Source organism: Staurois parvus, unplaced genomic scaffold (genome assembly GCF_062004578.1).
Source record: "Staurois parvus isolate SC_StPar_1 unplaced genomic scaffold, SC_StPar_1.0 ptg000708l, whole genome shotgun sequence".
Taxonomy (NCBI): domain Eukaryota; kingdom Metazoa; phylum Chordata; class Amphibia; order Anura; family Ranidae; genus Staurois; species Staurois parvus.
The window spans coordinates 8,283,931-8,297,661 of NW_028318504.1; the positions used below are offsets into that span (position 1 = coordinate 8,283,931).

The 13,731-nt window shown below is 43.4% G+C and overlaps 1 protein-coding gene across 1 annotated transcript in view; it reads left to right on the plus strand.

Moving 5' to 3' along the window:
• The first annotated feature begins 257 nt into the window (after positions 1-257).
• Positions 258-13,731, plus strand: part of LZTS3 (leucine zipper tumor suppressor family member 3) — a 180,637-nt gene continuing 167,163 nt past the window's right edge. Inside the window, exon 1 of the mRNA XM_089653363.1 lies at positions 258-528. The gene's annotated coding sequence lies outside the window, so the exon portion shown is untranslated. The remainder of the gene's footprint in view (positions 529-13,731) is intronic.

Genomic DNA, 13,731 nt, shown 5'->3' on the forward strand with positions numbered 1-13,731 from the left:
AGGAGATGAGGGCTGTGATGATGATGATGATGAGGAGGAGATGAGGGCTGTGATGATCAGGAGGAGATGAGGGCTGTGATGAGGAGGAGATGAGGGCTGTGATGAGGAGGAGATGAGGGCTGTGATGATGATGATGATGATGAGGAGATGAGGGCTGTGATGAGGAGGAGATGAGGGCTGTGATGAGGAGGAGGAGATGAGGGCTGTGATGAGGAGGAGATGAGGGCTGTGCTGGACCAGTGATGCTGGCACTGCGGGCGGGGAGGTGGGAGGAGGACATCGCCGGCTGTCAGTGTGAGTGACTGCTGCCCTCCGGGGCACACTGACAGCTGCAGCCCCCTCCGCTGGATCTATTCCTGGCACAGGGGATGGAGGGGGCGCCCAGGTGAGCCGGCTGGGTGGGCAGCAGGACATGTAGATCTCGGCCATCGTCGCCAGCCCCCTCCCCTGTACTCATCACACGGTGACCCGATGCCTTCCCCGCACAGGAGCCGAAAAGATGCCAGCTGGAGGACCCCCGACACAGAGGTGGGTGCCCATCACTATGGGGGGGTCGGGTGGTCGGGGAGGGATGGAGATACTGCAGTGCAGCAAAAGTCATCATCCGATGATGTCATCTCCAACCAGGGGGACTGAGGAGAGCAGACACTGGAAGGGATCTATCATTGGCACTGCAAGGGCTGTATGACACCAGTATAGTCACTGGAAGGAGTGTGTGACACCAGTATAGTCACTGGAAGGGGTGTGTGACACCAGTATTGTTACTGGAAGGGGTGTGTGACACCAGTATTGTTACTGGAAGGGGTGTGTGACACCAGTATTGTTACTGGAAGGGGTGTGTGACACCAGTATAGTCACTGGAAGGAGTGTGTGACACCAGTATAGTCACTGGATGGGGTGTGTGATACCAGTATTGTTACTGGAAGGGGTGTGTGACACCAGTATAGTCACTGGAAGAGGTGTGTGACACCAGTATAATCACTGGAAGGAGTGTGTGACACCAGTATAGTCACTGGATGGGGTGTGTGATACCAGTATTGTTACTGGAAGGGGTGTGTGACACCAGTATAGTCACTGGAAGAGGTGTGTGACACCAGTATAATCACTGGAAGGGGTGTGTGACACCAGTATCATCACTGGAAGGGCTGTGTGATACCTGTATAGTCACTGTAATGGCTGTGTGATACCAGTATAGTCACTGGAAGGGGTGTGTGACACCAGTATAGTCAATGGAAGGGGTGTGTGATACTATATTCACTGGAGGGGCTGTGTGATACCAGTATAGTCACTGGAATGGCTGTGTGACAGCAGTATAGTCACTGGAAGCGGTGTGTGACAACAGTACAGTCACTGGAAGGGCTGTGTGACACCAGTAAAGTCACTGGAAGTGGTGTATGATACCAGTATAGTCACTGGAAGGGGTGTGTGAAACACGTATTGTTATTGGAAGGGTGTGTGATAATATAGTCAGTGGATGGGCTGTGTGATACCAGTATTGTTACTGGAAGGGGTGTGTGACACCAGTATAGTCACTGGAGGGGCTGTGTGATACCAGTTTTGTTACTGGAAGCTGTATGACACCAGAAGGTGTCACTGAAGGGGCTGTGTGACACCAGTATAATCACTGGAAGGGGTGGGTGACATTATAGTCACTGGAGGGGCTGTGTGACACTAGTATAGTCATTGGATGGGGTATGTTAAACCAGTATAGTTACTGGAAGGGTTGTGTGATACCAGTTTTGTTGCTGGAAGGGCTTTGTGACACCATTATTGTCACTGGAAGGGCTTTGTGACACCAGTATAGTCACTGGAAAGGGGTGTGTGATACCAGTATAGTCACTGGAAGGGGTGTGTGATATTATTGTCACTGGAGGGGCTGTGTGACACCATTATAGTCACTGGAAGGGCTGTGTGATACCAGTATTGTTACTGGAAGGGCTGTGTGACACCAGTATAGTCATTGGAGGGGCTGAGTAATACCAGTATAGTCACTGGAAGGGGCGTGTGATACCAGTATAGTCACTGGAAGGGGTGTGTGACACCAGTATAGTCACTGGAAGGGGTGTGTGACACCAGTATAATCACTGGAAGGGGTGTGTGACACCAGTATAGTCATTGGAAGGTCTCTGTGATATGTATATAGTTGCCGGCCGTCATGTTTTCTTAGAGTATATAGATAGTGACTGACGTCTAATGTGAGACAGGACTCTGCAGTATGTATAAGGTAATTGGCATTCATACTTCACACAGGTAAATCTATTAGGTTGGTTCACTGGCAGGATAGTCAGTACTGTGTAATGTGTATGTTGTCACTGGCAGGGGTGTATTTACCACAAGGCAAACAAGGCATTTGCCTAGGGCAGCATTTTTCAGGGGGGAGCACTGCCCCTTGGAAGAAGGGATGGAAGAAGGGACACACATGGCATGGGGACCTGGTGGTTTCCAAGAGATGCTGTGGGTTTCATGACGGTGTATGCGGAGCCCAACTCTCGTTCCCGGGGATGTCCAGAGCTGTGAAGGTGAGTCTCTCCCTCTCTCTCTCTCTCTCTCTCTGTCTCTCCATGGGGGATGGTGGCTGGTGTATGGGGGGCAGTGGTAGTGGAAGGCTCCCTTGGGTGGGGGGCAGGGGTGTTGTTGGTCAATGTCAATCTCTCCCTGTGGGGCAGCACAAAACCTAAATACTGGTCACTGGCACTATGTCAATGATGACTGAGAGTGACAGTTAAGTTGGGTCACTGGTAACTTTGTAAATAGAAGGTGACAAGTCCCGGCAATATGTACAGTCACTAACAGTGTGAACATAGGATGAGATGAACAATGATATGTATGTTATATAAACTAGGTCACTGGCAGGATATAATACACTAGTACAGTATACTGTGTGCGTATATATATATATATATATATATATATATATATATATATATATATATATATATATATCTCAACTAGCAGTCTTGTGAAATATGAGATCATTGGCTGTTCTCTGTGATATGAGAGAGGTCACAGGTAAGGATGTGTAATAAGAGACAGGTCACAGGTATGGATGTGTAATATGAGACAGGTCACAGGTATGGATGTGTAATAAGACACAGGTCACAGGCATGGCTTTGTGATATGAGACAGGTCACAGGTATGGATGTGTAATATGAGACAGGTGAGAGGTATGGATGTGTAATATGAGACAAGTCGTAGGTATGGTTGTGTAATATGAGACAGGTCACAGGTATGGATGTGTAATATGAGACAGGTGACAGGTATGGATGTGTAATATGAGACAGGTCACAGGTATGGATGTGTAATAGGACACAGGTTACAGGCATGGCTTTGTAATATGAGACAGGTCACAGGTATGGCTGTGTAATATGAGACAGGTCACCGGTATGGCTGTGTAATATGAGACAGTTCACCGGTATGGATGTGTAATATGAGACAGGTCACAGGTATGGATGTGTAATATGAGACAGGTCACAGGTATGGATGTGTAATATGAGACAGGTCACAGGTATGGATGTGTAATATGAGACAGCTCACAGGTATGGATGTGTAATATGAGACAGGTCACAGGTATGGATGTGTAATATGAGACAGGTCAAAGGTATGGATGTGTAATATGAGACAGGTCAAAGGTATGGATGTGTAATATGAGACAGGTCACAGGTATGGATGTGTATAATGAGACAGGTCACAGGTATGGATGTGTAATAAGAGACAGGTCACAGGTATGGATGTGTAATATGAGACAGGTCACAGGTATGGATGTGTAATAAGAGACAGGTCACAGGTATGGATGTGTAATGTGAGACAGGTCAAAGGTATGGATGTGTAATATGAGACAGGTCACAGGTATGGATGTGTAATATGAGACAGGTGAGAGGTATGGATGTGTAATATGAGACAGGTCGCAGGTATGGTTGTGTAATATGAGACAGGTCACAGGTTTGGATGTGTAATATGAGACAGGTGACAGGTATGGATGTGTAATATGAGACAGGTCACAGGTATGGATGTGTAATAAGACACAGGTTACAGGCATGGCTTTGTAATATGAGACAGGTCACAGGTATGGATGTGTAATATGAGACAGGTCACCGGTATGGCTGTGTAATATGAGACAGTTCACCGGTATGGATGTGTAATATGAGACAGGTCACAGGTATGGATGTGTAATATGAGACAGGTCACAGGTATGGATGTGTAATATGAGACAGGTCACAGGTATGGATGTGTAATATGAGACAGGTCACAGGTATGGATGTGTAATATGAGACAGGTCACAGGTATGGATGTGTAATATGAGACAGATCAAAGCTATGGATGTGTAATATGAGACAGGTCAAAGGTATGGATGTGTAATGTGAGACAGGTCACAGGTATGGATGTGTATAATGAGACAGGTCACAGGTATGGATGTGTAATAAGAGACAGGTCACAGGTATGGATGTGTAATGTGAGACAGGTCAAAGGTATGGATGTGTAATATGAGACAGGTCACAGGTATGGAAGTGTAATAAGACACAGGTTACAGGCATGGCTCTGTAATATGAGACGGGTCACAGCAGGGGTGGACTGACAACTCATGGGGCCCTTGGGCAATAGGAGATCATGGGGCCCCTGTGTCTACGTCCACACTCAAACCACACCCAAAAAAGCCTATGAAAGGTACCAGGGGCATCTCATGAGGCTCCCTACTGACCCCAGGCCCTCAGGAAGTGCCGGAGTTCCCAAATGGTCAGTCCGCCCTTGGGTCACAGGTATGGATGTGTAATATGAGACAGGTCACAGGTATGGATGTGTAATTTGAGACAGGTCACAGGTAAGGATGTGTAATAAGAGACAGGTCACAGGTATGGATGTGTAATATGAGACAGGTCACAGGTATGGATGTGTAATAAGACACAGGTCACAGGCATGGCTTTGTGATATGAGACAGGTCACAGGTATGGATGTGTAATATGAGACAGGTGAGAGGTATGGATGTGTAATATGAGACAGGTCGCAGGTATGGTTGTGTAATATGAGACAGGTCACAGGTATGGATGTGTAATATGAGACAGGTGACAGGTATGGATGTGTAATATGAGACAGGTCACAGGTATGGATGTGTAATAAGACACAGGTTACAGGCATGGCTTTGTAATATGAGACAGGTCACAGGTATGGCTGTGTAATATGAGACAGGTCACCGGTATGGCTGTGTAATATGAGACAGTTCACCGGTATGGATGTGTAATATGAGACAGGTCACAGGTATGGATGTGTAATATGAGACAGGTCACAGGTATGGATGTGTAATATGAGACAGGTCACAGGTATGGATGTGTAATATGAGACAGCTCACAGGTATGGATGTGTAATATGAGACAGGTCACAGGTATGGATGTGTAATATGAGACAGGTCACCGGTATGGCTGTGTAATATGAGACAGTTCACCGGTATGGATGTGTAATATGAGACAGGTCACAGGTATGGATGTGTAATATGAGACAGGTCACAGGTATGGATGTGTAATATGAGACAGGTCACAGGTATGGATGTGTAATATGAGACAGCTCACAGGTATGGATGTGTAATATGAGACAGGTCACAGGTATGGATGTGTAATATGAGACAGGTCAAAGGTATGGATGTGTAATATGAGACAGGTCAAAGGTATGGATGTGTAATGTGAGACAGGTCACAGGTATGGATGTGTATAATGAGACAGGTCACAGGTATGGATGTGTAATAAGAGACAGGTCACAGGTATGGATGTGTAATGTGAGACAGGTCAAAGGTATGGATGTGTAATATGAGACAGGTCACAGGTATGGAAGTGTAATAAGACACAGGTTACAGGCATGGCTCTGTAATATGAGACGGGTCACAGCAGGGGTGGACTGACAACTCATGGGGCCCTTGGGCAATAGGAGATCATGGGGCCCCTGTGTCTACGTCCACACTCAAACCACACCCAAAAAAGCCTATGAAAGGTACCAGGGGCATCTCATGAGGCTCCCTACTGACCCCAGGCCCTCAGGAAGTGCCGGAGTTCCCAAATGGTCAGTCCGCCCTTGGGTCACAGGTATGGATGTGTAATATGAGACAGGTCACAGGTATGGATGTGTAATATGAGACAGGTCACAGGTAAGGATGTGTAATAAGAGACAGGTCACAGGTATGGATGTGTAATATGAGACAGGTCACAGGTATGGATGTGTAATAAGACACAGGTCACAGGCATGGCTTTGTGATATGAGACAGGTCACAGGTATATATGTGTAATATGAGACAGGTGAGAGGTATGGATGTGTAATATGAGACAGGTCGCAGGTATGGTTGTGTAATATGAGACAGGTCACAGGTATGGATGTGTAATATGAGACAGGTGACAGGTATGGATGTGTAATATGAGACAGGTCACAGGTATGGATGTGTAATAAGACACAGGTTACAGGCATGGCTTTGTAATATGAGACAGGTCACAGGTATGGCTGTGTAATATGAGACAGGTCACCGGTATGGCTGTGTAATATGAGACAGTTCACCGGTATGGATGTGTAATATGAGACAGGTCACAGGTATGGATGTGTAATATGAGACAGGTCACAGGTATGGATGTGTAATATGAGACAGGTCACAGGTATGGATGTGTAATATGAGACAGCTCACAGGTATGGATGTGTAATATGAGACAGGTCACAGGTATGGATGTGTAATATGAGATAGTTCACCGGTATGGATGTGTAATATGAGACAGGTCACAGGTATGGATGTGTAATATGAGACAGCTCACAGGTATGGATGTGTAATATGAGACAGGTCACAGGTATGGATGTGTAATATGAGACAGCTCACAGGTATGGATGTGTAATATGAGACAGGTCACAGGTATGGATGTGTAATATGAGACAGGTCAAAGGTATGGATGTGTAATATGAGACAGGTCAAAGGTATGGATGTGTAATGTGAGACAGGTCACAGGTATGGATGTGTATAATGAGACAGGTCACAGGTATGGATGTGTAATAAGAGACAGGTCACAGGTATGGATGTGTAATGTGAGACAGGTCAAAGGTATGGATGTGTAATATGAGACAGGTCACAGGTATGGATGTGTAATAAGACACAGGTTACAGGCATGGCTCTGTAATATGAGACGGGTCACAGCAGGGGTGGACTGACAACTCATGGGGCCCTTGGGCAATAGGAGATCATGGGGCCCCTGTGTCTACGTCCACACTCAAACCACACCCAAAAAAGCCTATGAAAGGTACCAGGGGCATCTCATGAGGCTCCCTACTGACCCCAGGCCCTCAGGAAGTGCCGGAGTTCCCAAATGGTCAGTCCGCCCTTGGGTCACAGGTATGGATGTGTAATATGAGACAGGTCACAGGTATGGATGTGTAATATGAGACAGGTCACAGGTATGGATGTGTAATAAGACACAGGTCACAGGCATGGCTTTGTGATATGAGACAGGTGACAGGTATGGATGTGTAATATGAGACAGGTGACAGGTATGGATGTGTAATATGAGACAGGTCACAGGTATGGATGTGTAATATGAGACAGGTCACAGGTATAGATGTGTAATATGAGACAGGTCACAGGTATGGATGTGTAATAAGACACAGGTTACAGGCATGGCTCTGTAATATGAGACAGGTCACCGGTATGGATGTGTAATATGAGACAGGTCACAGGTATGGATGTGTAATATGAGACAGGTCACAGGTATGGATGTGTAATATGAGACAGGTCACAGCAGGGGTGGACTGACAACTCATGGGGTCCTCGGGTATAGGGGATCATAGGGCCCCTGTGTCTACGCCCACACTCAAACCACACCCAAAAAAGCCTATGAAAGGTACCAGGGGCATCTCATGAGGCTCCCTACTGACCCCAGGCCCTCGGGAAGTGCCCGAGTTCCCAAATGGTCAGTCCGCCCCTGGGTCACAGGTATGGATGTGTAATAAGAGGCTGGTCACTGGTATGGATGTGTAATAAGACACAGGTTACAGGCATGGCTCTGTAATATGAGAATGTTCACAGGTATGGATGTGTAATAAGACACAGGTTACAGGCATGGCTCTGTAATATGAGACAGGTCACAGGTATGGATGTGTAATAAGACACAGGTTACAGGCATGGCTTTGTGATATGAGACAGGTCACAGGTATGGATGTGTAATATGAGACAGGTCACAGGTATGGATTTGTAATATGAGACAGGTCACGGGTATGGATGTGTAATATGAGACAGGTCACAGGTATGGATGTGTAATAAGACACAGGTTACAGGCATGGCTTTGTAATATGAGACAGGTCACAGGTATGGATGTGTAATATGAGACAGGTCACAAGTATGGATGTGTAATATGAGACAGGTCACAGGTATGGATGTGTAATTAGACACAGGTTACAGGCATGGCTTTGTAATATGAGTTAGGTCACAGGTATGGATGTGTAATATGAGACAGGTCACAAGTATGGATGTGTAATATGAGACAGGTCAAAGGTATGGATGTGTAATATGAGACAGGTCACAGATATGGATGTGTAATATGAGACAGGTCAAAGGTATGGATGTGTAATATGAGACAGGTCACAAGTATGGATGTGTAATATGAGACAGGTCAAAGGTATGGATGTGTAATATGAGACAGGTCACAGATATGGATGTGTAATATGAGACAGGTCACAGGTATGGATGTGTAATATGAGACAGGTCACAAGTATGGATGTGTAATATGAGACAGGTCACAGATATGGATGTGTAATATGAGACAGGTCACAGGTATGGATGTGTAATATGAGACAGGTGACAGGTATGGATGTGTAATATGAGACTGGTTACAGGTATGGATGTGTAATAAGAGACAGGTCACAGGTATGGATGTGTAATAAGACACAGGTTACAGGCATGGCTCTGCAATATAAAACAGGCCACAGAAATGGCTATATAATATGAAGTAAGTCAAAGATTTGGCTATACATGGGTATGCTTATGTAATATGAGACTCAGATCACAGGTACAACTCTGTAATATGATACAGGTCACAGATTTGGCTGTATACTAAGACACAGGTTTGGTTATGTAATAGGATATAGGCCAGAGGTATAGCTACATAGTATGACACATCGCAGGTATGGCTGTGCAATAATAAAGAGGTCACAGGTAAAAATGTGTAATATGACACAGGTTATTGGCAATGCTGTGTGCTGTGATATGTGTATTGTCGCACTCGTGGGGGTAATATAAAGTAGGTCACTGGCAGTACACTGTAATAGGTATATTGTCACAGCCAGTGCAGAGTAATTAGTGCTGGGTCACTGGCAATGCTGTGTAACTTGAGTTGCAGAAAATAACAGTGGTGACAAGTTGAGCTGAATGCAGCAGGCCTGTGTTGCAGAGTGAAGTCGGTGACTGACCATACTGTGCCAAATGAGCAAGGACTGGGGCCGCAGCCTATCCTATAATAAACTTAGCCAGGGCACTGTTATGACTGCTGCAGCATTGTCAGTTGCTGCCTATGTAGTGTCTATTTTTAGGGTAGTCATGACCAATCTATATATATACAGTGGGGATCGAAAGTTTGGGCACCCCAGTTAAAAATTTGTATTAATGTGCATAAAGAAGCCAAGGAAAGATGGAAAAATCTCCAAAAGGCATCAAATTACAGATTAGACATTCTTATAATATGTCAACAAAAGTTAGATTTTATTTCCATCATTTACACTTTAAAAATAACAGAAAACAAAAAAATGGCGTCTGCAAAAGTTTGGGCACCCTGCAGAGTTAATATCTTGTACTGCCCCCTTTGGCAAGTATCACAGCTTGTAAACGCTTTTTGTAGCCAGCCAAGAGTCTTTCAATTCTTGTTTGAGGTATCTTTGCCCATTCTTCCTTACAAAAGTCTTCCAGTTCTTTGAGATTTCTGGGCTGTCTGTCACGCACTGCTCTTTTAAGGTCTATCCATAGATTTTCAATTATGTTGAGGTCAGGAGATTGTGAAGGCCATGGCAAAACCTTCAGTTTACGCCTCTTGATGTAATCCCCCGTGGAATTCGAGGTGTGTTTAGGATCATTATCCATTTGTAGAAGCCGTCCTCTCTTTAACTTCAGCTTTTTCACAGATGGCATCAAGTTACCATCCAAAATTTGCTGAAATTTTATTGAATCCATTTTTCCTTCTACTTGTGATATGTTCCCTGTGCCACTGGCTGCAACACAACCCCAAAGCATGATTGATCCAACCCCATGCTTAACAGTTGGACAGAGGTTCTTTTCATTCAATTCTGTGCCCCTTCTTCTCCAAACGTACCTTTGCTCATTCCGGCCAAAAAGTTCAATTTTAACCTCATCGGTCCACAGAACTTTTTCCAAAATGCATCAGGCTTGTCTATATGTTCATTTGCAAAGTTCAAACGATGATTTTTGTGGTGAGGATGTAGAAGAGGTTTTCTTCTGATGACTCTTCCATGAAGACCATATTTATACAAGTATCTCTTTATGGTGGAATAGTGTACCACAACTTCAGTGTCTGCCAGATCTTTGTGGAGGGATTGTGCAGTCAAACGTGGGTTTTGAATTTTTTTTTCTCACAATCCTGCAAGCTGTTCTGTCTGATATTTTTTTTGGTCTTCCAGATCTTGCTTTAACGTCCACTGTTCCTGATGACTGCCATTTCTTAATTACATTCCGAACAGAGGATATTGACATCTGAAAACGCTTTGCTATCTTCTTATAGCCTTCTCCAGCTTTGTGAGCGTCAACTATTTTCAGTTTCAGTTTTCTAGACAACTGCTTAGAAGAACCCATGGTGCTGATTGTTGGGGCAAGGTCAGATGAGTCTGACTCATCAACCTTTGAGATTGACATCGCCTGGTCTTCCCAGACGATGATTGAGAACAATCCATGACACTGGCAGGTCTCAGCATTGCAAAGGGGGCAGTGCATGCTATAAATTCTGCAGGGTGCCCAAACTTTTGCAGACACCATTTTTTTGTTTTCTGTTATTTTGAAAGTGTAAATGATGGAAATAAAATCTAACTTTTGTTGACATATTATAAGAATGTCTAATCTGTAATTTGATGCCTTTTGGAGATTTTTCCATCTTTCCTTGGCTTCTTTATGCACATTAATACACATTTTTAGCTGGGGTGCCCAAACTTTCGATCCCCACTGTATATATATATATATATATATATATATATATATATATATATATATATACATACATACATACATACATACATAGATAATTTTTTTTTTTATTATATTTTATACTGAATGAATTTCTAGTCTAAGGGTTGGTTGACACTTTTGTATTTCATTTTTGTATATACAGTTGTGTTCAAAATAATAGCAGTGTGTTGAAAAAAGTGAATAAAGCTGAAAATCCTTCTAATAGCTTTTATTTCCATACACACAAATGCATTGGGAACCCGACACATTCTATTCCAAATCAAAACATGAAGAAAAATAGATCAAATTTGTGTTGTTCCTCTAAAAAAATTGAAGAAAAGTGAATATTAGACTGTTCAAAAAAATAGCAGTGTTTGTATTCTTCTTTACAAACTCAAACATTCACTATATAAACTGAAAAATGTTTGAAGATTTTGCTTCCCTTTGAATCACTTAATGAATATTTGGTTGTAGTCGCACTGTTTCTGAGAACTGCTGTACATCTGTGTTGCATGGAGTCACCCAACTTCTGGCCGCTGTGATCAGGTATTCCAGCCCAGGATGATTGGACGACATTCCACAGTTCTTCTCTATTTCTTGGTTTTGCCTCAGAAACTGCATTTTTGATGTCACCCCACAAGTTTTCTGTTGGATTGGGCTGGCCACTCCATAACGTCAATCTTGTTGGTCTGGAACCAAGATGTTGCACGTTTACTGGTGTGTTTGGGGTCGTTGTCTTGTTGGAACGCCCATTTCAAGGGCATTTCCTCTTCAGCATAAGGCAGCATGACCTCTTCAAGTATTCTGATGTATTCAAACTGATCCATGATCCCTGGTATGCGATAAATAGGACCAACACCGTAGTATGAGAAACATCCCCATATCATGATGCTTGCACCACCATGCTTCACTGTCTTCACAGTGTACTGTGGCTTGAATTCAGTGTTTGGGGGTCGTCTGACAAACTGTCTCCGGCCACTAGACCCAAAAAGAACAATCTTACTTTCATCAGTCCACAAAATGTTGCGCCATTTCTCTTTAGGCCAGTCAATGTGCTCTTTGGCAAATTGTAACCTCTTCAGCACATGTCCTTTTTCCAACCGTGGGACTTTGCGGGGGCTTCTTGCAGATAGCTTGGCTTCACATAGGCGTCTTATAATTGTAACAGTCCTCACAGGGAACGTCACACCTTCTTTCATCTTCCTGGAGCTGATTGTTGGCTGAGTCCTTGTCATTTTGGCTATTCTTCTATCCATTCGAATGGTAGTTTTTCGCTTTCTTCCACGTCTTTCAGGTTTTGGTTGCCATTTTAAAGCATTTGTGATCATTCTAGCTGAGCAGCCTATCATTTTCTGCACTTCTTTATATGTTTTCCCCTCTCCAATCAACTTTTTAATCAAGGTAGGCTGTTCTTCTGAACAATGTCTGGAACGACCCATTTTCCTCAGAATTTCACAGAGAAATGCACTGTAACCAGCATGTACAACATTTGCTGCCTTCCTTCCTTAAATAAGGGCAATAATTGCCACCTGTTTTTCAAAGAATGAATGACCTCACTAATAGAACTCCACACTGCTATTATTTTGAACATGCCCCTTTCAATTAGTGATTCAATTACACAGAATCAGCAGCATGCATGTCATGACTGTTGCGTCTGTTGGATTTCTATTACTCTACTACACCTGCTAGTAAATTATTTGCCATGAAGAAATATCATTTCTACCAAAAACAGTGATTGATCCGGTTAGTGATGTCTGACTGCTATTATTTTGAACACAACTGCAATTGCATGTGTATTTTAGATGCTTTTCAACATGTATGCCCTGTATGGTATTTTTATGTGTAGAAAAAGTAATTCTTCCTTTTAATAAAATGTCAGTAAAAGTCACATATTGTGCATTTCAAGTGCATTTTACACACGGTTTTATTCCTGAGACATTTTTGCAGAAAAGAAACTGCCATTTATTATAAAAACTTATCATTCTTTGTGTGTGCAGTTTCACCTGCATATAAATATGTACCAGTGTAATGGAACCGAATGTTAGACACACACATACCAATATAAATCATTCAAGACAAAAAGGATTTGGTAAAATAATAGAATGCATTTCATTTTCATGTTTTTTATGTTATAAACGTTTCTCACACAATGGCCCCCTATACAGTAGCAGGGAGGAATGGCTCTGTATTGGTATAACAGTGAGGTCGGCTGACTGATGCTCAGCAATACTCTGCATGCCTGTTCTGCTGAGATGACAGCATGACCTGAATTTGTCTCTCAGAATTACCACTGTTGCATAGATTATGTGAACGGTATATATTTGTTGGTCGTAGAGAGGCAGGTAAGTCTGCTTTAGCTCTGTCAATAATCATTCCCTCACTGATCCTATCTGAAATTGCTATTGCAAAGATGCCAAACTGCCACCCTATAGTCCCAGCATACAGTGCCAACCAAGTTCTTTTAAAGTGGGAGATTGCAATAAAATTACTAAATTAACATTAAACAGCAATCTAACATCTGTACCTTGATAAATGCATAGCCCCCATCTTTGACTTCTCTC